We start from the raw sequence: 25,538 nt of genomic DNA on the forward strand, positions 1-25,538 counted from the left end.
GTGGAGAAAGATCAGGTTTGCTTGAAAACAAGATGATAAATATGTGGTGTTTTCATTTAACAGTCTGAAGAAAAACTGTGACAGCTCAGAAAACAGAGCTGTTGCTGTGCCGTGAAGACCAAGTCAAAAAAGCAGGGCCGGGCGCGGTGGCTCACGCCTGTAATCCCAGCACTTTGGGAGGCCGAGGCGGGTGGATCACGAGGTCAGGAGATCGAGACCATCCTGGTCAACAAGGTGAGACCCCGTCTCTACTAAAAATACAAACAATTAGCTGGCCATGGTGGCGCGTGCCTGTAATCCCAGCTACTCGGGAGGCTGAGACAGGAGAATTGCCTGAACCCAGGAGGCGGAGGTTGTGGTGAGCCGAGATCGCGCCATTGCACTCCAGCCTGGGTAACAAGAGCGAGACTCCGTCCAAAAAAAAAAAAAAAACAACTTTTGAAGGATCTTATTAAAATGTATCCAATTTATATCATGTCGGATGGTGATATTGGCCACGTTTTCTTAAAATATTACTAAAGAGTGTCATACGTTGGGCTCCAGCCACAGACACACAGGCTTTCCTGACACGAGCCGGTCTCTGAGTCTTCCTTTTGAGAATATGAGCTTCCTTTCTGCGGAATCATCACAGCTGTCTAGATCCCCCGTCCTGCCTTTCTTGGATTCACTGCTGGCTGGATATTCGTTCACTTGGACATTGTTGTATACAAGCTGTGCTCTCTCTCTTGTATACCGGCTGTGCTCTCTCTGGGAGTCAAAACCAGACCTGGTTGTCCTCGTCCTCAGGGAACGTGCAGTTTAGCTGTTCTGACATTTTTGCCATGTACTGTCCAGACCCCACTAGTTTTCTTTCTCTTTTTTTTTTTTCAAGACAGAGTCTTGCTCTGTCACCCAGGCTGGAGTGCAATGGCGTGATCTCAGGTAACTGCAACCTCCACCTCCCAGGTTCAAGCAATTCTCATGCTTCAGCCTCCCAGGTAACTGGGATTACAGGTGCCTGCCACCACACCAAGCTAATTTTTTGTATTTTTGGTAGAGATGAGGTGTCACATTTTGGCCAGGCGGTCTCAAACTCTTGACCTCAGGTCGTCCTCCCACTTCAGCCTCCCAAAATGTTGGGATTACAGGTATGAGCCATTGTGCCTGGCGCGGGTCTCACTTTTTTTTTTTCCTTCTCTTTCCTGTTCTGGATGATTCCATTGCCCTTTGGCTCAGCTGCTGTCTGGAGTTTCTTAATATCTTACAAGACTTAACTGAGAGCCTTCGTGCCATCCTCCACTCCTTTCCTGGTCCTGAAAAGCTTCTTATTTTAAACAAGAGCATCAAATCCTTCTTGGAATATTCCATCAGAGCTCATATTTTCTGTGTTAGCTGTCGATCGCCTCACCTTCATAGCCCTGCTAATGTTTACAGCCTCCTGTTGTGTGAGATTTCCAGGTTTCCTTTTGGGATAGGTCTGGGTTGACTTCCTTCCTCTGCCAAGAGGGCAACCAGCTGATGGCAGTTGGGAGAGTTTGTATTATCAGATGGGTGTTGGTGATGTGCCTGAAAGTCACTCCCGAGATTCTCATTTATTTCTGGCCCAGGTGGCCCAAACCGCCCTCGTCCTAGCTGCAGATGGGGGCAGCTTCATTCCAAAGGGTTATGGATAAAATGCTCAGATAAGATCTGGAGAAAACCCTTTGTTCTTTGGTTGCTCTGTGGGCCCTTTTCTCTCAAATGCTGTTCCTGGCCATGCTCCCCTCTGGGCTCTTTGGTGTGGTTATCTTGATGTTCTCCATATCTGTTAAGGGATGATTGTGTACTGAGTAACCATGAGATGGCATCTTTGATTCTCACATTTGCAAGGAACTGGCTGATACTGGATTCCTTTTTCAGACCTGACTGTGAGGGGAGAGCCAGGCCCTGTTCGTCTTCCTCCAACTCATGGGCAACTCACTGTCTCCTGAAACAGCCTGGTTTATCTTGATGCATCTCTGTGAGAAAGCTCACTTCCCCCTTTCCATTGAAGTGGAGTCTCTGTCCTTGGCCCCTCCATTCTTTGTTGCTTGTTCTGACCTTTGGAGCCACACAGACCAAGCTTCATTTCCTTTTCACATGACAGCCGTTCTGATATTCATGCGTGATGAGAGTTGATTGTGTTTGCAGCCCTGCGCCCCTCTGTCTGTACCCAGTGCCATCTCTTAGCATTTCACTCTCTTTTCTTTTTGAAACGGAGTCTCACTCTGTCACCCAGGCTGGAGTGCAGTGATGTGCCTCCTGGGTTCAAGGGATTTCTCCTGCCTCAGCCTCCTGACTAGCTGGGATTACAGGTATGTGCCACCGCACCTGGCTAATTTTTGTAGTTTTAGTAGAGATGGGGTTTCACCATGTTGGCCAGGCTGGTATTGAACTCCTAACCCTGGGATCTGCCCACCTCAGCCTCCCAAAGTGCTGGATGAGCACGTGAGCCCCCACCCCTGGCCTTCCTCCTCTTCCGCCTCCTCCTCCTCTTCTTCCTCCTCTTCCTCCTCCTCCTCTTTCTTCTTCTTCTTCTTCCTTCTTCTCCTTCCTTCTTCTTCCTCCTCCTCCTCCTCCTTCTTCTTCTTCCTTCTTCCCCTTCCTTCTTCTTCCTCCTCCTCCTCCTCCTCCTTCTTCTTCTTCTTCTTCTTCTTCCTTCTTCCCCTTCGTTCTTCTTCCTCCTCCTCCTCCTCCTCCTTCTTCTTCTTCTTCTTCTTCCTTCTTCCCCTTCTTTCTTCCTCCTCCTCCTCCTCATCCTCCTCCTCCTTCTTCTTCTTCTTCTTCTTCCTTCTTCCCCTTCCTTCTTCTTCCTCCTCCTCCTCCTCCTTCTTCTTCTTCTTCTTCTTCCTTCTTCCCCTTCCTTCTTCTTCCTCCTCCTCCTCTTTCTTCTTCTTCTTCTTCCTCCTCCTCCTCCTCCTTCTTCTTCTTCTTCTTCCTTCTTCCCCTTCCTTCTTCTTCCTCCTCCTCCTCCTCTTTCTTCTTCTTCTTCTTCTTCTTCCTTCTTCCCCTTCCTTCTTCTTCCTCCTCCTCCTCTTTCTTCTTCTTCTTCTTCTTCTTCTTCTTCCTCCTCCTCCTCCTCCTCCTTCTTCTTCTTCTTCTTCCTTCTTCCCCTTCCTTCTTCTTCCTCCTCCTCCTCCTCTTTCTTTTTCTTCTTCTTCTTCTTCCTTCTTCTTCCTCCTTCCTCCTTCCTCCTTTCTCCTCCTCCTCCTCTTTCTTCTTCTTCTTCTTCCTTCTTCTCCTTCCTTCTTCTTCCTCCTCCTCCTCCTTCTTCTTCTTCTTCCTTCTTCCCCTTCCTTCTTCTTCCTCCTCCTCCTCCTTCTTCTTCTTCCGTCTTCCCCTTCCTTCTTCTTCCTCCTCCTCCTCCTCCTCTTTCTTCTTCTTCTTCTTCTTCTTCCTTCTTCTTCCTCCTCCTCCTCCCCCTTCTTCTTCTTCTTCTTCTTTCTTCTCCTTCTTCCTTCCTCCTTCCTCCTCCTCTTCCTCTCCCTCCTCCTCCTCCTCCTTCTTCTTCTTCTTCTTCTTTTGAGATAGAATATTGCTGTAGAGCTCAACGGGAGTGCAGTGGCATGGTTGATCATGGCTCACTGCAGCCACGGCCTCCTGGGCTCAAGCCATCCTCCCAGCTCAGCCTCCTGAGTAGCTGAGACTACAAAATGCGCGCCACCATGCATGGCTCATTTTTGTATTTTTAAAAAAATTTATTTTGATGTAGGCTCTGATGTAAATTTTTGTATTTTTCGTAGAGATGGGGTTTCGCCATGTTGCCTAGGCTAGTCTGGAACTCTTGGCTCAGGTGATCCATCTGCCTTGGCCTCCCAAAGTTTTGGGATTACCAGCATGAGCCACCATGCCTGGCTGGCATCTCAATCTGGAAACCGCCCTTTCTGGCCACTCTTTCATTTCTCTCTTTTCTTTAAAAAAATTAATCAACAGAAATTTTATTTAGAGGACAGGCATAGCTAACTAGATTTTTTCCCATATGCTCACTGAGTGATAAAAAGTGGATCAAACACTTTTTGGATCCCGCTTGATCTGGCTGGCAGCAATGCTGCTGGGTAGATTTTTGTGTGAGTTCTCTCCGATCAGGCTCGCCTGGCCGCCAGGGCAGCCACTTGGCCTCTTCACCCCCCAGGGTTGGCATCAGTTTTACAGGGAAATTTCTGTGGCTCTTTCAAGAAGATGCCTCCAGAGCCACATCTGCAGTCACTTGAGCTGTATTGTTGTACCCAGGGCTGTGGATCTCACGAAGTCACTGGTAACCTTCTAACAGAAATGAAACGTCTTAAAAAGGCCTCGAGTGCCTCGAAGGCACTATGTGAAGAGGTTTACTAAAGTGATCTGGGTGTCATAGAATTGGGCTGCTGCTTTTGTAAACCAGACTCTTGCCGACCAGCCTCAAGCAGAGGGGGCTGCCTACGCCAGCTGGGAGGGGGGCTCACAGCAGCATCAGCAGGTTCCCTTTGCTAAGAGGGCTGCTGGGCCAGTGGCCCCTTCATCCTTCACGCTCCTTGCGTGTTCCTCGGAGGCTCTGAGGAAGGCAAACGGGCTAACTGTCCATTCACAGGCAGATCTGAGAAGGGAATCTAATGTCAGCCCTGCAATAAGGGCAGGTTTCTTCCAAATCCGAGAGTTGAGGATCCCATCTCATATTTACTCAGTATAAAGGGTCATCCCTTATGTATATAAAGATGAGCACAGAGGTGAGTGCGGGAGGAACAGTACTATGGAGAGAGAGACGTCTGAGACAGCTGTGTGGGGTTGTTCTGGGCTCATGGGGAGTCTGCAGTTAACTGCTCTGCCCTGTTGAAACTGGATCTATAGTTTCCAGAGGTCACCATGGTATTTGCCAATCATCTCACAAAAAAAAAAAAAGGAGAATTTGAAGCCCCTCACCCTAAACTGGGCCTAAGAAACCAATCATTTGATTGTAGAATGGGTGCAACGTGAAAGTAAATCTTGGTTTTGGTGGGTTGTTTTTGTTGTGTTTTTTCTTTTCCTTTTGTTGAGATGGAAGGAAAAGAGTTTCGCTCTTGTTAGCCAGGCTGGAGTGCAATGGTGCAATCTCGGCTCACCGCAACCTCCGCCTCCTGGGTTCAGGCAATTCTCCTGCCTCAGCCTCCCAAGTAGCTGGGATTACAGGCACGCGCCACCATGCCCAGCTAATTGTTTGTATTTTTAGTAGAGACGGGGTTTCACCATGTTGACCAGGATGGTCTCGATCTCTTGACCTCGTGATCCACCCGCCTTGGCCTCCCAAAGTGCTGGGATTACAGGCGTGAGCCACCGCGCCCAGCAGATTCTCCTTATTAAACTTCGTTGTTGTTAAACTTGATCTTTAATTCCAGCCTGCTGATCTGTTTGGCTCCTAAACTTTCAGATAGTTCATTGTGTATGTTTCCGGAGTTCTGGTGGGTAAGGGAACAGGCTTTGGGTGTGAGAGAATGGGCTTATATCCCGTTCCACCACTTTCTGGTTGTATGGTTGGGCAAAGGCACAGAGAAGAGTCTTCTGGGACATTTGATGGAGCAGAGATGAGTGGTGTGTTAAGGAAATCATGGCAGGAGGCCGCAGCCTTGGGAAGTTAGAACCGGGAAAACGAAAACAAATCCATCTCCTTATCTCTCATCCCAGCTTCTGTGTGAACATGTAAGTCCTTTTTCTTTCCTTCCTGGGGCTGACTCTGCCATGTACATGATAGGCAGAACAGTGTCTCTCCAAAGATGTCCACATCCTCATCCTGGAATCTGTGACTATGCCACCTTGCATGGCAAACGGGATATGCTTAAATTAAAGGCCTTGAGCTGGGGAGATTATCCTGATTATTTAGGATAATGACAAGGGTCCTTACACGGGAGAGAGGGAGGCAGGAAAGTTGGAGTCCAAGGAGGACATGTGACAAAGGCAGAGAAGATGCTACATTGCTGGCTTTGAAGATGGAGGAAGGGACCGAGAGTGAGAAATGCAGGTGGCCTCTAGGAGCAGGAAGAGGCAAGGAGACAGATTGTCCCTATAATGAGGGATGCAGCCCTGTTGTCCACTGATTATTTGTATCATTTTAAGCCACTAAATTGCAACAAGATTCCTTCTAGATTCTATTCACCCTCTTGTGATAATGAGCTCCCTGGGTACCTCTGAGCCCCATTCCGAGGCAGGGGCTGTTCCTGCCTTCACATGTTCTCCATCACTGTTGTCTCCCTCAGTGCCTGGCATCGGCCCACCTTACAGCCTGTTCTTGGTGAATGTCTGTGAAAGCCCCCAAGAGAAAGCTGATGATGCCATTCAGAAATCCAGCTGCGTGATTATGGTTCTTTGGCCTCCTCCTGCAGTAGCCCTGCCAGAAAAGGGAGCATGGTTAGTCTCTCCTGATTTGCTCTCAGTGAATCTCCAGTGGGATTGGAGATGGCGGCTGTTTCCCTGAGTGTTGCTTCCCCGGGTGTGGGATTCCTGGCCCTGGGCCTCTGTGTTGTAAGTGCACCTATTCTCTGAGACTAACTCCTGCTGTCTCTGTAGTCCTCAGATATCAGTGGTTGGATTGAAAGAGCCCACTGAAATACGGTTTGATACCTGCTAGTGCTTGAGTGTACTACAGGTGGAAAGGTATTGTCACATTTCTGATCCCTTTTAGTCCCTGTGTCACCCCCTTGAAGCAGCCACCTGCTTTTTGATTTGCTCAGCTGTTTTTTTTTTTTTTTTTAATTGTAAAGATGAGAATAACAACTTCTAAGGTTTTACATGTGAGGTTGGAAAGCGACCATTCCATCTTTTTTATTTAGAGTTGCAGGGTGGTAACCTGCCTAAAGTCTCACTGCTTGTTCAGGCAGAAGACATTTCTGTTTCCAGTGCTGCTGGAGCCCCGGCTACCACCTCTTCAATGCCATCAGCAGCATTCTCATTTTCCCCTGAGAACCATGGCTAGAGCTTTGTATCCTGCTCTTCCTTCTAATTAAACCAGCATCCTCTCATGGCCCCTCTATCACTGCTGTTCAGATAGCCTGGCTTCTGGGCCTGCAGCAGCCTGCAGCCATCTTCCTTCTATTTTGAATTTGTGATGCTCCAGGAAGGCCTCCAGATTGGCACGCTGCTCTCAGAAGGCACTTGGCATCACAGTGTTCTCTCTACTGCTGGGGTGCACACGTGGATGCTCAGTCAATGCTGGAGGGTTGGTTACCTGGAAACCACATCCTCAGCCTCCCTTTCCTTCCTAATTCTCTGCAGGTGGTCCCCCACCTACAAACCAGATGAGTGCCAAAAGCTTATTTTGCAGTTGGCTGATTGATTGGAGTTAGGATGCATCTTTCTGGGATTCAGTGTCATGAATGGTGGTCAGGTGCCGGGCCCCCAACCAACATCTGTTCCAGAGTCAGCTACAATAGTAGCTGTTGTATAGCTGCACCTGCAGTCATCAAGGGAATGGTCTTTGGAGTCAGACAGGCGTTGGTGACGTTCTGCTCTAGCTATCTGGGTGACCTTGGGCAGGTGATTTAAGCACTGAGCCTCAGTTACTTCACCTGCAAAATGGTGATAATTGATGCTTACCTGGCAGCATTGCTCAATAGCGTATATAAGGTGTTTAGCATAGTACTGAGCATTTGGTAAATGCTCAGTATTATTTATTACTGTACTATTACATATCTGGTTTGTTTAAAGCACCAAATACCTAATCACTGTTTATGCTGCCATTTCTTTTTCTCTGTTCTGCGCCCCCCCACCCTGCTTTTTTTTTAAGACAGGGTCTTACCCAGACTGGAGTACAGTGGTGGGATCTTGGCTCACTGCAACTTCTATCTCTCGGATTTAAGCAATTCTCATGCCTCAGCCTTCCGAATGGCTGGGGTTACAGGCATGTACCACCATACCCAGCTAATTTTTATATTTTTAGTAGAGATGGGGTTTTGCCATGTTGGCCAGGCTGGTCTCACACTCCTGGCCTTAAGTGATCCACTCACCTTGGCTTCCTAAAATGCTGGGATTGTAGGCATGAGCCACTGTGCTTGGCCTATACTGCCATTTTTAATGGATCAACTGATTTCAAGATCAAACTCTACATTAGTCACTCAGAATTGAAATAATGCTTGCTTTTTTTTTTTTTTTTTTTTTTTTTTTTGGCCTTCTGGGGATTTCAGATTGCTGGGGAAAAGTAGTCTCTCTCATTCATTTATTTAATTCATCAACCATCGCATTATGCCATATATACTGGGGTAAAAAGGTGAGGAAAAGACAACATCACCCCTGTTCTCATGGATCTTACAGTTAGAGGATGGAGATAAATATTCATTAAAACAAAAAAAACATCCAGATGCGAAAATGCCGCTGCCGTGAAGGAGGGGTGATGGGAAAGGGTCTAGGGAGGGGTTGCCCGGGTCTGTGGTGGGTCTCTGGATTGGGTCTTGGTCATTGGGTGGCAGACACTGTCTTCAGCTAAGTGACTCAGCTTTGGCAGCACTAGCTTTGTACAGGAACACGGGTGGAGGTGGCTCGCGCCTTTGGGGTCCAAGTTATCTGAGACGTTGGGGACAGCATGAGAGACACCTAGGTGGCTGGCTAGGGAGGAAGCATTTACACGAGAGGAGCAGCTGGGAAGAGGCATTGCTGGGGAGGAAAGGAGCTTCCTGCCTGTGGGTCAGGAATGCTGGGTTCTCCGGTGTTGCTTATTAAGGAGTGTTTTAACTTGGCCCCTTGTTTTCAGTCAAAATAACTCCGCAGTCTGTGTTTCCTGTCGCTGTGGTTTCCCGTGGCCAAGCAAGTGCCATGAGAGTCCCGTTTCATCTGATTGCCTCTGTCTCATATCTCAGTGTTTGGTACTCGTTGCTTGCCCTCAATCCCTTTCTCTTTCTCTCTTATTTCCTATTTGGTTTCTCCCTTTCTGCTGTGTGACTAAATCACTTCTTCTGTTTTTCATGCAATTATCATGTCTCTTCTGGAGAAGCATGTTTTCTGGGGAAGGTCAGTCTACCATGTTTGCCCAGCTCTCTGCTTGCTCCTTCTTCCTATAATACGATGCAGCGTGCAATTTTTCAGCCCTCTAGTTCTGCTCTCTGGCTTTTGGAAAACTGTCCACAGCTCATAAATTATCACCACATAGCTCATATTTACACCTTACCTTGTCTAGTCCCTGCGCTCAGAGACTTGCCGGGCTTCCCTTTATGTACCTGTGATGTGATGCTGTGTTCACTGGCCCAGGGAGATGTGTGCCCTGTTCTTCCTGGCAGTGGTGTAATCTGAGAGCAGTGTTCCGAGGCCTGACCAGCATGTGTGCCTGTGACCTACTGAAGGACATAGCTCTGCACTGGCCTCCCAGCATGCCAGAGGTGGAGGTGAGTCAGGAGTTTGGGCGTGCAGCCCTGGAGCGACCACACTGACTGCATCAGTGGCTTTGACTGCCTGGTGCCTCCCTTTTCTTGACATTGCTTAAAACAAACAAATAAACCCTATCCAGGCGCGGTGGCTCATGCCTGTAATCCCAGCACTTTGGGCAGCCGAGGCAGGCAGATTGCCTGAGCTCGAGTTGGAGATCAGCCTGGGCAACACGGTGAAACCCTGTCTCCACTAAAATACAAAACGTTAGCTGGGCGTGGTGGCATGCTCCTGTAATCCCAGCTACCACGGAGGCTGAAAGAGGAAAATTGCAAGAACCCGGAGATAGAGGTTGCAGTGAACCGAGTTTGCGCCACAGCACTGCAGCCTGGGTGACAGAGTGACACTCTGTCTAAAAAAAAAAAACCCTTTAATTTTAGAATAGCTTTAAATTGATGAGGAAATTGCAAAGCTCATACAGAAACGACACCCAATTTCCCCTATTATCAATATCTTACGTTTTGTTTGCCACGTATGATTAATGAAAAAGTTTTGATAAGTTATCATTAGCTGGAGTCCACACTTTATCCTGACTTTCTTAGTTTTACTTAATGTCCTTTTCCTGCTCCCTGATCCTTCCAGGATACTACACTTAGTTGTCATGTCTTGGCTGTGGTGGTTTGAGACATAACTTGTTTCTGATGACATTGACAGTTCTGAAGGATATTGATTGGGTGTTTGCTAGGATTGGAATTTTGTCTGATTTTTTTCTCACAGTTAGACTGGGATTAGGGGTTTGGGGAACAGACCACAGAGATAAAGAGCCCTTCTCATCACAGGACATATATATCGACATGACTTATCAGTACTGATGCTGGTCTTGATAAAGGATGTGCCTGGCTCAGTTACTGTCTGTCAGGTTTCTCCACTGTGAAGTTCATCCTTTCCACCTCTTTCTATACTGTAGTTTCTGGGAGGAAGTCCTATGTGCAGCCCACATGTAAGAAGTGACAAGTTATGATTCTTTCTTTCTTTCTTTATTTTATTATTATTATTATTTTTTTGAGACGGAGTTTCGCTCTTGTTACCCAGGCTGGAGTGCAATGGCGTGATCCCGGCTCACCGCAACCTCCGCCTCCTGGGTTCAGGCAATTCTCCTGCCTCAGCCTCCCGAGTAGCTGGGATTACAGGCACGCGCCACCATGCCCAGCTAATTTTTTGTGTTTTTAGTAGAGACGGGGTTTCACCACGTTGACCAGGATGGTGTCGATCTCTTGACCTCGTGATCCACCTGCCTCGGCCTCCCAAAGAGCTGGGATTATAGGCGCCCAGCTAATTTTTTGTGTTTTTAGTAGAGACGGGGTTTCACCATGTTGACCAGGAGGATGGTGTCGATCTCTTGACCTCGTGATCCACCCGTCTCAGCCTCCCAAAGTGCTGGGATTACAGGCTTGAGCCACCGCGCCAGGCCTAGTAGGGCAGATTCTTTAAATAAATTATTTGGAATTCTGCATGGGCAAGTTGTCTGCTCTTCCCCATTTATGTATTTCTTTAGTCATCAGTATGGATGCGTGGATATTTAGTACTTTCATCTGACACTCCGTTATTGTTCTGGTCATTGGGAGATCTTTTAGGTTGGCTCCTGTGTCCCTTTGATAGACTTTAATCATTGTGGGTAATTTTCGTTCTTTTTTAAAGTACTTTTAACATTTCCGGCACTATAGGATACTCCAGGCTCATCTTGTGTATTTCCTGCCTTAGTCTTAGAAGAATAAGCTATTTATTCAAAGTACCCTGCTTCCTTTTATTGGAGAATTTATCGATATTAGAGATCAAGATCTGGGTGCAAGGTACTTGTTAATACTGGAGTATTGTTGCTTCTAGCTGCTCTCAGCTGAAAGAGCAAGGGGACATAGATGTGTACACTAGCCTGTGTATACAGACATATTTATAAATATTTCTGTGTGTAAGCATCTGCATGTCAGGTGAACATGAGTTCATACTGACGTCTCCAACTTGAATCTGTTGCCACATGGGTGATTGTAGCCTCCTCCCCCTGCATGTCTGTAACTTCTCCAGCAGTAAGCAGGCTCCCACCACCTGGCATCAATGTACTTACTGTTCAGTCCCAGTATACATATACAGTGGTTCGGAATTGTTAATGCCCCTTCCTCTATGGGAAACAACATTATCAACTATAGTAAAATCCTTATGTCCAGTACCTTTGCCTTTGGTCTTAGAGATCCACTCATTTCTGGAGTTACTTAGGTCAGCACCTTTTTCTATCACCCCCTTCAGTGAAGCTGTTTCATATAATTTTTAATGCAGTTAGATTCTTTTTATTCTGACTGCTCTTGAAAAGAGATAAATGAAGGGGAAGATGAAGACTCAGCCATTGGGGAACTAGGGAAAAGCTTGTGAACGATTGTTCTCTATGTGCTGAATGTGTGGTGGGGAAAATCGTGTGAACGATTGTTCTCTATTACTGAATGTGTGGTGGGGAAAAGCGTGTGAACGATTGTTCTCTATTACTGAATGTGTGGTGGGGAAAAGCGTGTGAACGATTGTTCTCTATTACTGAATGTGTGGTGGGGAAAAGTGTGTGAACGATTGTTCTCTATTACTGAATGTGTGGTGGGGAAAAGCGTGTGAACGATTGTTCTCTATTACTGAATGTGTGGTGGGGAAAAGCTTGTGAACGATTGTTCTGTATGTACTGAATGTGTGGTGGGGAAGAGCGTGTGAACGATTGTTCTCTATGTACTGAATGTGTGGTGGGGAAAAGCGTGTGAACGATTGTTCTCTATGTACTGAATGTGTGGTGGGGAAGAGCGTGTGAACGATTGTTCTCTATTACTGAATGTGTGGTGGGGAAAAGCGTGTGAACGATTGTTCTCTATTACTGAATGTGTGGTGGGGAAAAGCTTGTGAACGATTGTTCTCTATTACTGAATGTGTGGTGGGGAAAAGCTTGTGAACGATTGTTCTCTATTACTGAATGTGTGGTGGGGAAAAGCGTGTGAACGATTGTTCTCTATGTACTGAATGGTGGGGAAAAGCGTGTGAACGACTATTCTCTATGTACTGAATGTGTGCTGGGGAAGAGCGTGTGAACGATTGTTCTCTATGTACTGAATGTGTGGTGGCTCCAAGCTCTGGATGATTGTATCGTAATTTCCCATTTGCTTGCTTTTCTTCCCATCCATTTGCTGTGGGCTGAATGTGTCCTCACATAATTCATATTGAAGGTTAAAGTCCCAACTCCCAGTGTTACGGTATTTGAAGACAGGATCTTTGGGAGGTAATTAGGTTTAGATTAGGTCATGAGCATGGGGCCCTTATAATGGGATTATTGGCTTTACAAGAAGAGGAAGAGTGAGACAATCTGTGTGTTCTCCCCAGCTGTCTGCAAGCCAGGAAGGGAGCCCTCACCAGGGACCGAATTGGCTGGCACCTTGATCGTGGACTTCGTCCCTCAAGAACTGTTAGAAATATATTTCTGTTGTTTAAGCCACTCGATCCGTGGTATTCTGTCACAGCAGCCCAAGCTAATATACCGTTATGTACAGAAAAAGTGTAGGCATCCCTGTGCTGTTGAGAGGCTGTTACACTAAATATCCTAATTCCCTTTCTACCCTTAAACACCAAAAGGGCCGGGCGCGGTGGCTCACGCCTGTAATCCCAGCACTTTGGGAGGCCGAGGAGGGTGGATCACGAGGTTACGAGATCGAGACCATCCTGGTCAACATGGTGAAACCCCGTCTCTACTAAAAATACAAAAAAATTAGCTGGGCATGGTGGCGCGTGCCTGTAATCCCAGCTACTCGGGAGGCTGAGGCAGGAGAATTGCCTGAACCCAGGAGGCAGAGGTTGCGGTGAGCCGAGATCACGCCATTGTACTCCAGCCTGGGTAACAAGAGTGAAACTTCCTCTCAAAAAAAAACCAGAAAATAAAAAACACCAAAAGGACCCCTCTTTCTTCCACCACACCTGGGCTTAGAAGATCTGTCCGGGTCATGTTCTCGGTGGTGCATTTACATGTGAGAACTCCAAGTTAAGGGTCTGACAAGACTCTTGGCTAAAACACGCATTAGGATTGAGAGAATGTTTCTCAGTGGAAAGAGTATAATTACCTACCTGAAGGAAAAAATGGCCCCTTTCCCTAAAGATTCTGAGCCTGCTTTAGAGCAGAAGAGCCTGTTTCTACAGCAGGAAGCACCCTGAGAAGGAAGTAGGGAGTGGTGACATGAGTGGCCTCGGATCTGGGTCCCGTCCCTACCCTTCAGCCTATGGCGCTGCCAGGCGTCGTGTGCTGCTGTGTGGATGGGGACAGCAGCGGGGTCCTGCCTGAGATCATGAATCTGGATGTGAGTGAGTGTTCCCAGGCCTAAGTGAAAGGCTTTCTTGAGGCAGATTTTTCCCTGGGTTGCTGATCGTGGGTTTTTAATGTCTCTCCTTTTGCCATTCAGTGTCGTGGCTTCCTTAGATTTTGGATTGATTATCTCGTCTTCTCCCTGCAACTGTCTGCTCATATTTTACAATCAGAGAAGTCACGGGAGCTGTGACCAGCCTAGGTGACCAGATGAAATCCATTCGGGGCCCTTTCACCTAGAGATGGGTGATTACAAAAAAAAACCCTTAATCCCTGACAGAGGGTAACTTCTTTTCATTGTCTCTCTTTTATGTTTCTTCCTTTTTACTCTTCAGTTTTTTTCTGCTTTCCTTGCAGTGATTTTTTTTTTCCTTTTATTGTCTTTGTCATTTTACAGCCTGGCTGTAAAACGTTCTGGTAGGAAGGTCTGCTTCCTGCCATCCTCAGGAAGTCAGAGAACAGGGTAAATTCGTCTAGGGCTTCCCCCAACAATTCCCACTGGTGTGACTCAGAGGAGCCTCCCAGGAGAGCTCTACCCAGCAAAATAAACTGCACTTTGGTTTTTAATACAACAACTTGCATAAACTGAGCCCCTAAGAGAAAACGAAGACATTTAAATACTGTTTTCTTTTTGCATTTTGCTCTGTGGCCATCCATTAACCACGCAAGTGGAAGCGCGTGTGTTAATGTTCAACGTGGGGTTAGTGTCTGGAGGACCGTTTTGGACAGCATAGTTCGGAGTAGGTTAATGTTTAATGTAAAAGTACTTAGATGAGTACTTGGTATAAAGTAGGGGTGTTTAAGAGTTAATTACATTATCATTATTATTGCAAACTAAAAATGCTCCCAGGTTGCATATTGTGAGATAGTAAGGCTGGGGCGAGGGACCTAGTGTCAGTATTGGCTTTAGGGAGAAGACAATAAACTGGGATTGCTATTGTTGCATTACTGGTACAAGAAAAGAGATGATGGACCTGGAAGTAGACCCCAGAGCTTAGGTTTGGGCCTAAACATTTGGAACTAGGAAGTTTGAAACGGACTCATCTGAGGGAAGGCAGGGCTGTGTTAGATGGTCCCTGAAAGGCTTTTTGCCTTTAGAATGTGATTTGATGTATTTTCCCCTCCACCTGAGTAGGATGGATGTGGAAGGCAGGCATGAATGGCTCTGGGGCTTCTGCAGAGGAGAGGGAAAGAAGTAACTCTAAGCTGGATGTGGTGGCTCACGCCTGCAATCCCAGCACTTTGGGAGGCCACGGCGGATGGATCACGAGATCAGGACTTCGAGACCAGCCTGGCCAAGATGGTGAAACCCCGACTCTACTAACAATACAAAAATTAGCCAAGTGCAGTGATAGACGTCTGTCATCCCAGCTACTCAGGAGGCTGAGGCAGGAGAATTGCTTGAACCTGGGAGGTGGAGGTTGCAGTGAGCTGAGATCGCGCCACTGCACTCCAGCCTGGTGACAGAGCAAAACTCCATCTCAAAGAAACAAAAAAAAAACTGACCCTTTTTTTTCTGGTTTGGATTATCTTACTTTTTTTTTTTTTTTTTTGGCATTCCCAGGATGAGGAGGTATCTCCATTTGCTTCTGCAACTGGCAACTGGCTTTTGTTAAACATAGACCACACCCCTTCAGCTGAGCTTGTCACACCCTTAGGGGCTCAGTTGCAACTCAAGACAACAGGCACCAGCCAGAGGAAGGAAGAAAGTAATAATCCGTAAAATTAGGTAACGGTCCTGCTCAGAATTTTTTTTTTTTTTTTTTGAGATGGAGTTTCGCTCTTGTTACCCAGGCTGGAGTGCAATGGCTCGATCTCGTCTCACCGCAACCTCCGCCTCCTGGGTTCAGGCAATTCTCCTGCCTCAGCCTCCTGAGTAGCTGGGACTACAGGCACGCGCCACCACGCCCAGCTAATTTTTTGTATTTTTAGTAGAGACGGGGTTTCACCATGTGGACCAGGATGGTCTCGATCTCTTGACCTCGTGATCCACCCGCCTCGGCCTCCCAAAGTGCTGGGATTACAGGCTTGAGCCACCACGCCCGGCCCTCTGCTCAGAAATATTTGAGCATACCAGGTTCCATCTTTCTATTGGCACCACCGACCCCCACAGCTGTAAACACATTCCTAGAGAGAGGAAGCAAATATAACAGAGATTTCATCCTGGAGCAAAGGGGAGAGTGTGGGGTGGGCATCTGTTTTCTGAGATAGCCTTTTTTTAAAATGTTAATTTCTGCATGATTAACATCCCGTGAAAGAGTTATTTTTCCTACATTCTTTTGTTAGCCCATTCTGGTCCATGCACTCCACTCTGGCACCAAAGTTCTTGTTCAGATCACCTTTGATCTCCGTCCCGCCTCGTGCAGTGACGCTCCAGTCTGTCTGCTTAGTGGCAGCCTTTGGCTTACTTGTCTTCTCCTTCCTTCTTGCAGCCCCACCTCTCTGGGCTTCTGGGATGCCAGGCTCTCCAGGTTTCCTCCCATCCCCTGGCCACTCAGTTGTCTGTGCCTGCCTCTCCTGTTCTCCTTGTCTTCTTAGTGTCGGCGTGCTAGAGCACAGATTGTCGTTCTGAATGTGGGAAAAGCAGGTGACAATTCAGTGGGTCTGGGGTGGATCCCACGACTGCCTTTCTCCTGTGCTCCAGGGCTGTGCTGTTCCTGCGGGGCTGCGAAGCCACTGCAGCTCTGCAGGAGCTCCCTTCGCGCTTCTCCATCTTCATGTCTTCCCAGCTGAGCTCCTCCAGTCCCTGGACTTAAATAACAGCTCAGCTCTTACTGGTGACTTCTCACCCAACGTGGGTCAAAACCCAGAGTTGTACTCAGGCCCATGACTCCCTGTGGTTTGGCTCCTGCCCATTCCTCTGCCCGTAGCTGCTCTCTTCTCCCTGTCTCCCAGCCAGCTCTGGCCAAGTCTGCCTTCCCACTGCTTCTCCGACTTGCCTGGCACATTTCTCCCTCCTGAGCTTTACACTTGCTCTTCTCCCTACCTGGCACTCACACGGCTTGTGGAGATCTCAGCTTCTCTTTCAAAGCCAATGTTCCCTTCCCAGCCAGGGCTTCCTTACCTATCTGGAACGGACCTTCACCACCACTTCTGTTACCTCACTGTCACCTACCCCGATTCATTCTCTTATCGTGCACTGTGAGTTTCTTCCTCATCCTCACTCTCCATAGCAGAGTGTGAGTTCCGTGGGAAAAGGACTTTGTCTCCCATTTAACTGCTGTAGAAGGCTACCTAGCATAGTGATAGGCTCTTGGTAAGAACCTGTTAGGAATTCCTAAAGCATTGGTATGAACATGTCCCAGATGAGCTGATGACATGTCCCTGATACCACCGCTGCATTCCCGCGTTTATAATGGTTTGGGTGTCAGGTTATATGGTTGTAAGTATCGTGGACTACTGGAAGAACCGAGATGGACAGAACACAGAAATGATGCCTTTGTACCCCAGGAAGACCCAACAGTTTTATGGCAGACTAGAGAAATGAAGGTGTCATAGTGGTTTGAATTTAAAAAAGGTGATAGAAATTGGAGGTATCTCATTGCACTAGGTAGGTGACATCTGTGCAGTGAAATCATGACCAGTAAGAGCCTGTTCACACCCTGTAAAGTGATACAGTTTCAGCGAAATTATCATTACCCTGCATCTTAAGTTAATGTTGTGAAAATTCGAATTGTATTGCTTTGTAATTATATTTAATGTGCAGGTATGTTTTGGTTTTATGGTAATATGAGAACTACAATAGTTTTATATTTGTACATTTTATGAGAAACATTAGTAAACACTAAGGATCTTTGATAATTTATTTTTCTCTTTAAAGGCATCTGTACACGATACAAGCTTGTGAAAGACTAAAATAGGGACTAAGCAAGATTGAAGGTGTGGCTGAGGACAGGGAAAGGGAAAAGTTTTAAATTCCAAGACTGCTTGTGAAAAGCTCTTGTTAAGAAAGTAAGAATAAGAGGTTGGACGTGATGGCTCATGCCTGGAATCCCGGCTACTTGGGAGGCTGAGGCAGGAGGATCCCTTGAGCCCAGGAGTTCGAGGTCACAGTGAGCTATGATCTCTCCACTGCAGTCCCATCTGGGTGTTGGAGCAATACCTTGTTTCAAAAATAAAAATGAAAAAGATAAAAAGATCTTGAGCGGGCCATTAAATTTTAGCATACTTTCAGGACACTGAAAATTTAAAATATCCACATTCAGGCCAGGTGTGGTGAGACACTGTCTCTACTAAAAATACAAAAAGTAGCCGGGCGTGGTGGCAGGTGCCTGTAGTCCCAGCTACTCAGGAGGCTGAGGTAGGAGAATGTTTCAGCCTGCTGAGATGGAGACTGCAGTGAGCTGGGAGGTTGTGCCACTGCGCTCCAGCCTGGGTGGTAGAGTGAGACTCAGTCTCAAAAAAAAAAAAAAAAATTCACATTCATATGAATACGAAAGTTATACTGACAAACCCTAAAAAGCTAAAATATATCTTTCTTTTTTGTTTATATAATGAAAACTTCAGTTTGGCTTCCCAATCCAATTTCTGGTTATTGAAAAATGTGAATCGTGAAACTTCCTTCCTGGAAACATCTACGTATTATAAAATATTTAAATGTAAAAATAATGCAGTGGATAGCTTTTACTCACCATTTCTAGGGCCTGGCTTAGGAAGGGATGTAGGCAGGGACCCCCCACTTCTAACTTGTGCCCCAGTCTCTCCTGCTTTCCTCTGACTCCTAGAGATCAGAGACGAAGGGATTCTGCACTTGTGAAATGGGGCCAAGAAGGAGACACATTCTTTTTTTTTTTTTTTTGAGACATGGTCTTGCTCTGTGGGCTAGTCTGGAGTGGCATGATCTTGGCCAACTGCAACCCTCTGTCTTCCAGGTTCAAGGGATTCTCCTGCCTCAGACTCCCAAGTAGCTGGGATTACAGGCACACACCACCATGCCTAGCTAATTTTTGTATTTTTAGTAGAGACTGGGTTTCACTATGTTTGCCAGCCTGGTCTCAAACTCCTGACCTCAAGTGATCCACCTGCCTTGGCCTCCCAAAGTGCTGGGATTACAGGTGTGAGCCACAACGCCCAGCCACATTCCTTTTTTTTTTTTTAAAGACAGGTTCTCTCTCTGTTTCCCAGGCTTGAGTGTAATGGTGTAATCATGGCTCATTGCAGTCTCGACCTCCCAGGCTCAAGTGATCCTCCTACCTCAGCTGCCCAAGTAGTTGGGACTACAGGCACGTGTCTCCATGCTCGGCTATTTTTTTTTATTTTGGTACTTTTTATAGGGACAGGGTTTTTCAGTGTTGCCCAGGCTGGTCTTGAACTACTGGGCTGAAGTAATCCACTTGCCTCGGCCTCCCAAAGTGTTGGGATTATAGGCATGGGACACAGCTACTGGCCAGGAGACAGAGTCTGGTTTTGAAAGGGGACATAAATGGCTCTTCTCTCTCACACATTTCCTTTAAATGTATGTGTTTCGGCCGGGCGCCGTGGCTCAAGCCTGTAATCCCAGCACTTTGGGAGGCCGAGGTGGGTTGATCATGAGGTCAAGAGATCAAGACCATCCTGGTCAACATGGTGAAACCCCGTCTCTACTAAAGATACAAAAAATTAGCTGGGCGTGGTGGCGCGTGCCTGTAATCCCAGCTACTCGGGAGGCTGAGGCAGGAGAATTGCCTGAACCCAGGAGGCAGAGATTGCGGTGAGCTGAGATCGCGCCATTGCACTCCAGCCTGGGCAACAAGAGCGAAACTCCGTCTCAAAAAAAAAAAAGAATATGTGTGTGTGTGTGTGTGTGTGTGTGTGTGTGTGTGTGTGTGTTTCTACCCAGTCCATTTCCAGATATAATTTGAGGCTAGCAGACTGTCTGTATAGATCTGTGATGCCAGGGAACCTGGCGCAGCAGATGAAGGCTAGAAAGGGGGGAGGGTGCTTTAGGATGGAGAAAGGGAGCTGAGGACTACAGCACTGCCTGCAATGTCTAAACAAAACGTCTAAACAGATGGCCATTCTGCAATCACCTGAGGGACTGATGACAGCAAGGCACAGCCTGTTTGGGGAGACTTTGGGGTTTGGGTTTGGGCAATCTCCCTTCCTCTGCTGCCCATCTGAGAGAATTCTCGGGAGGAAGATCTTACTGAAGGATGAGGTCCCTGGTCATCAACTTTGCAGGGAATAGCTGTCTTCAACAACAACAGAGAACCTGAATTTACACAGTGCAGCAACCTGCTCAGTTTCCAAACATACCTCAGAAGGTTTGTTTGGATTTTATTTAAAAATATTTTGGGGCTGGGCGCAGTGGCTCAAGCCTGTAATCCCAGCCCTTTGGGAGGCCGAGGCGGATGGATCACGAGGTCAAGAGATCAAGACCATCCTGGTCAACGTGGTGAGACCCCGTCTCTACTAAAAATACAAAAAACTAGCCGGGCATGGTGGCGCGTGCCTGTAATCCCAGCTACTCGGGAGGCTGAGGCAGGAGAATTGCCTGAACCCAGGAGGCGGAGGTTGTGGTGAGCGGAGATCGCGCCATTGCACTCCAGCCTGGGTAACAAGAGCGAAACTCGGTCTCAAAAAAAAAAAAATATTTTGGGCACCTACACAGTGTTACTGTCCACATTTTTAATAGCCACACTATACAATATAGAGTAGGTTTCTGTGGTGAAATCCAGGTGCCTGTCATTTATAGCATAGTCTCTCTGGGCCCCCTGCAGACAACTGACTCATGCATTTATGAGACTAGGTTGGATCTGAGCAGGCAGCATGGCAGGGACACCCCCGGGGGCTCTGGGTTTTGCAATCATTTGGCTAAATTTGCTCATGATGCACATTCCCTCACTTCTCTCCCTGTTGAGGACAAAGATGGGATAATTTTCCCTGATTGGATCTGTTGTTTTGAGTGACTGAGAAGTGACAGGCTTTGCTGAACGCACAGCATATTCCAAGGGAGAATAGTGAGCTTTGGAACTCACTTCGCAGACGTCTCTGAGCGTGTTCTGGCAAGCAGGCTTGTTATAGCTGGCACTGCTGGAATTCCACATGGTCCATGCCTCTCTTAAGAAATGCTTGATATCCCCAGGGCCTAATTTCTTCTTTTAGAACATACAAACCTTGTGACGTGGAGGTTGGAGGTGGGAAGGAAAGCCTCTATGAGGCTGTGGATCTGGTTCTCATGTTTTAAACAGTTCTAAATATTGGGACTGGAGGCACCTGAAGGATGGGTATTTGTTATGGAAAACCTGACTTTTTATTTTTCTTTTACAATGTTCACATTTTAAAACAGTTTAGAGAGCTGTGTGCATTGAGCATGCTTTATTAGTTTGTTCATTCATTCATTCACTCACTCACTCACTCACTTACTCATTCATTTATATGTGGATGCCAGAAATGTGGAAAGGAGGAAGCCCTGGCTGAGGAGTGATACTTCCACTGGGCTGTGACAGATAAGAGCTTGTCTTGCTGCCACACCGGTGCTGTGGGACATAGTGACACACTGTGGTCCATAGCCCTCCAGTGACCATGTCAGCCAAATTGAACACAAACTGTGGGAGGCAGAAAAGTGAAAATGTGATCTCTACTCAAGACAACGCAGGTCTTCGAGACAGAAAGTCTGGGTCTGAATCTTGGTGCTGTCCCTTGCCCAAGTGTAAGGCCTCAGAGGAAATTCCCCGCCAGTGTTTATACATCTCTAAAGTGGAGAAAACAGATGCTGTGAGGGTCCCATCAGACAAGACGATACAGCGAAAGCACCATGGCTAGCCCCGTGGACGGATGATGTGTGTGTCTGACTCAGAATCGGTAGAAAAAGCTTGAAATGTGGTTCTGGGACAAAAGTAATCTACCAGCAAAGCCGCGGCTGGAGAGCCTGTGCTGAGCCGTGTGCTGCTGGTCTGTGCTGGGATGCCAGGGAAGAGGCGGGAGCTGCCTCCAGGAGGTGAGCCTCAACGAAAGAACAGGATTTTCATAGGTCAAGGGAGACAGATTTTTACTGGAGGAGAAACAAAAATGTCTAAAATAAAGGTTATAAAAATAGTGTGGGCTGGGCGCGGTGGCTCACGACTGTAATCCCAGCACTTTGGGAGGCCGAGGCGGGTGAATCACTTGAGGTCAGGAGATCGAGACCATGCTGGCCAACATGGTGAAACCTCGTCTCTACTAAAAATACAAACATTAGCTGGGCATGGTGGCCTGTGCTTGTAGTCCCAGCTACTCCAGAGGCTGAGGCAGGAGAATTGCCTGAACCCTGGAGATGGAGGTTGCAGTGAGCAGAGATCGCGCCACCGCATTCCAGCCTGGGACAGAGCTAGATTCCGTCTCAAAAAAAACTAAAAAACAGTTGTGGCTGCCCAGTGTATAAGAGCAGGAGCTTCTTTTGTTGGTTACTTGCAAAAATACTCCCTTCCTTTAGGTAGCTTGGTCTAATGGTATCAATGCCAACAGTGGGAACTCGAGCATAAGGGATGCCCTGGGTTTGAGAGCTTCTCAGTGCACAGTCAGCAGTGACAACACTGAGAAATCTAAGCGGGGGGTAATTTATTTATTGGACGTTTCAGCTTCAGTGTAGGTTTAGGTAAGTATCATATGTCAGGGATGGCAAGTGCATTTTATTTTGCGTCTGCACTAACCAACCAATTGGGAGTGACTGCAGGAGTGCAGTGTGGTGGAGGATTCTGAAGCCAGATTTGTGCTTAGAGAGAAAATGGTAATAACCTGTTATTGATATAATTTGAGCTTAGGCTTCATAGCGGAAACTACAGCACAAATGGTGTGGATCTGTCGCCTCTGGTTGAGAGGTTTTCTATGTACATGGCAGTATGACAATGTTCATTTATTTACCCAACAAATGTTTATTACAGCTCCACTATGGACATAGCATTGTACTTTAGATTCTCAGCCCTCTGGCTTCTTAATTAGTTAATAAAATATTTCAGGATACTGGTGGTAACGCTGCTTGGTTAATTAGTGAGGTTTTTAGTCTTTCCCTCATAAGTGTTTAAAAACATTTTATGAACAAAGCCAGCTTCCTGGTGTCCATACATGCTATATTGAATTATTTCTCAGATCCCTGTTACTCTTATTTTTTGAGAACAGGGTCTCTCAGTATGTCACCCAGGCTGGAATACAGTGGCATGACCATGGCTCCCTGCAGTCTTGACCTCTCTGGGTTCAGCTGATCTATCTCAGCCTCCCGAGTAGCTGGGACTGCAGTCGCATACCACCATGCCCAGCTAATTTTTGTATTTTTCCTTTTCTTTCTCTCTTTTTTCCTTTTGAGACAAAGTTTTTCATTTGTTGCCCAGGCTGGAGTACAATGGTGTGATTTCAGTTCATTGCAGCCTCTGCCTCCTGGGTTCAAGCGTTTCTCCTGCCTCAGCCTCCCTAATAGCTGGGATTACGGGCATGTGCCATCACGCCTAGCTAATTTTGTATTTTCAGTAGAGATGTATTTCCATGTTGATCAGGCTGGTCCCAAACTCCCTACCTCAGGTGATCCGCCTGCTTTGGCCTCCCAAAGTGTTGGGATTACAGGTGTGAGCCACCGTACCCAGCTATAATTTTTTGTGTTTTTCGTAGAGGTGGGGTCTCCCTATGTTGCCCAGGCCGGTCTCAAACTCTTGGGCTCAAGTAATCTGCCTGCCTCAGCCTCCCAAAGTGCTGGGATGACCAGTGTGAGCTACCGTGCCTGGCTGATCATGGTCACTTCACTGAACACACAGTATGGGATTTTCCTAATTACTTTATGAAGTCCTCAGACTTTAGAGACAGGAAAACAGAAATTAAAAAACTTGTCTAGAACCGATATTGGACTTGAGCCAGATGCTAAGGATGTTTCCTGCTTTTGCATCCCGGTATCAGGCTCCATGACTTGTCTTCAGAATCGTAAACTTCCCTAGCTTAGCTCTGCATTGGTGGGAGAATTTTGAGAAATCATTTTAAGGCTCAAGAGGTGAAAAAGGTGAATGACTTATCTAACACTTATTTTTGGACATGAACTCTGTATTTTTTTCAGTGACCATGAGGTATATAAAATAGGAACCACTGGATTTATTAAAGGAATAAAAATTAATAAAAATCACAGCACTTTGGGAGGCTGAGGCGGGTGGATCACGAGGTCAAGAGATCGAGACCATCCTGGTCAACATGGTGAAACCCTGTCTCTACTAAAAATACAAAAAATTAGCTGGGCATGGTGGCACGTGCCTGTAATCCCAGCTACTCGGGAGGCTGAGGCAGGAGAATTGCCTGAACCCAGGAGGCGGAGGTTGCGGTGAGCCGAGATCGCGCCATTGCACTCCAGCCTGGGTAACAAGAGCGAAACTCCGCCTCAAAAAAAAAAATAAATAAAAATTAGATTGGTAACTATGAACACTGTAAATTAAGTGCTGATCAGTCAAGAGAAGAGGGGTCAAGGGGAGCGGGAGCTTCCATGGGGAAAGGAGGTCGGTGGACTTCCAGGGGGAGGCGGGAGCTTCTTGGGGGACAGCTACTTGGTGCCATGCTCCCAGGGCCAGGCAATGTGGATTAGATGAGTTGAGTCCCAGTGACTCCAGATTTTCTTTTCTTTCTTCTTTTTGAGATGGAGTCTCACTCTGTTGCTCAGGCTGGAGTGCAATGACACCATTTCGGCTCACTGCCACCTCCGCCCCCCCGCCCCGGGGTTCAAGTGATTTTTCTTGCCTCAGCCTCTCAAGTATTTGGAATTACAGGTGCCCGCCACCGTGCCTGGCTAAGTTTTTTGTATTTTCGTAGTATTTTTAGTATTTTGCTATGTTGGCCAGGCTGGCTTAAACCTCTGACCTCAGGTGATCTGCCTGCCTCGACCTGCCAAAATGCTGGGATTACAGGTGTGAGCCACCGTGCCTGGCCGACTCCAGATTTTCAAAGTCCTGGTTGATTCCTAGGTCTCCAACCCTAGTAAAAGAAGCCTTTTTACAGGCTTTCCCTCTTTGCCGTCTTCCTTTTTGTATGAGCTGGGTTTAGTGGGGAGCTGAAGCAGTCAATATTAAAGTTTAATTTTCCCCCGAAATAGAAAAGTTGTGGTTGTCAGGCTCGTTTAAAGAGATTCAGGCCATCCTGCATGGTGTAAAACAGGCAGCAACTCTGCTTTCATTTCCAAACCTCAGGTTTAGTTTTGAAATTGTTTTCCCAGGGAGTTCTGAAGGCTCCACTGCGTACAAAGATACTTCCTTTGAACTCTGAAGAGGTTGGCCAGTTTCCTTCATGTGCACCACAAAGCATGGAGGAGAAAACATACAGCTCAGGTTAGGTAAGGTTGCCTCTGTCTGTCATGTTAGGGAATATGTCGAAACTCACGCGCATTCCGTTAATCTTGGTTTTCCACACCCTGATCTTTCGGTTTCATCCAGCTGAGGTTCTAACGTGAATATCCCCATATAAAATCCTGTCTTTCCACTAGTTCCACAGACAAATCCTTTAGGAGTAAGTGTGTTATCCACTGTTTAGCCAGCTTGTCCAACCCGCCACCCGTGGGCTGCATGTGGCCCAGGATGGCTTTGAATGCGCTCGATGCAAATTCATAAACCCTCTTAAAACATCTTGAGATTTTTTTTTTAAACCTTATGAGTTATCATTAGTATTAGTGTATTTTATGTGTGGCCCAAGACAATTATTCTCCTTCCAGTGTGGCCCAGGGAAGCCAAAAGATTGGACACCCCAGGTTTAGAGGTTTTAACTTGTGTTTATCATCAGACTGGCAGTCTCTTCTCTCTAAATGAGGCAGCCACAGGATCCTACTCAGGGGAAATTACTTTTTGGTTGGTGGTTCAATTCTTATTTCCTAGAATTAAGCTTAAGACTGTGCTGAGACTCATCACCTCCCTACCCACTGTGTTAGATGCTCTTTTAAGTGATCTGTGTAATAAAACAGAAT

At 46.8% G+C, this 25,538-nt stretch overlaps 1 protein-coding gene across 7 annotated transcripts in view; it reads left to right on the top strand.

The window, feature by feature from the left end:
* CGNL1 (cingulin like 1) overlaps positions 1-25,538 on the top strand; it is a 181,996-nt gene that overhangs the window by 36,317 nt on the left and 120,141 nt on the right. For 2 of the 7 annotated variants that reach the window (XM_078333248.1, XM_078333250.1), the window contains exon 2: positions 24,798-24,914. The exons of the other annotated variants lie outside the window; for them this stretch is intronic. The gene's annotated coding sequence lies outside the window, so the exon portion shown is untranslated. The remainder of the gene's footprint in view (positions 1-24,797; positions 24,915-25,538) is intronic. 7 annotated transcript variants of the gene reach the window in all.

Source organism: Callithrix jacchus, chromosome 8, assembly GCF_049354715.1.
Source record: "Callithrix jacchus isolate 240 chromosome 8, calJac240_pri, whole genome shotgun sequence".
In the NCBI taxonomy this organism is placed as follows: domain Eukaryota; kingdom Metazoa; phylum Chordata; class Mammalia; order Primates; family Cebidae; genus Callithrix; species Callithrix jacchus.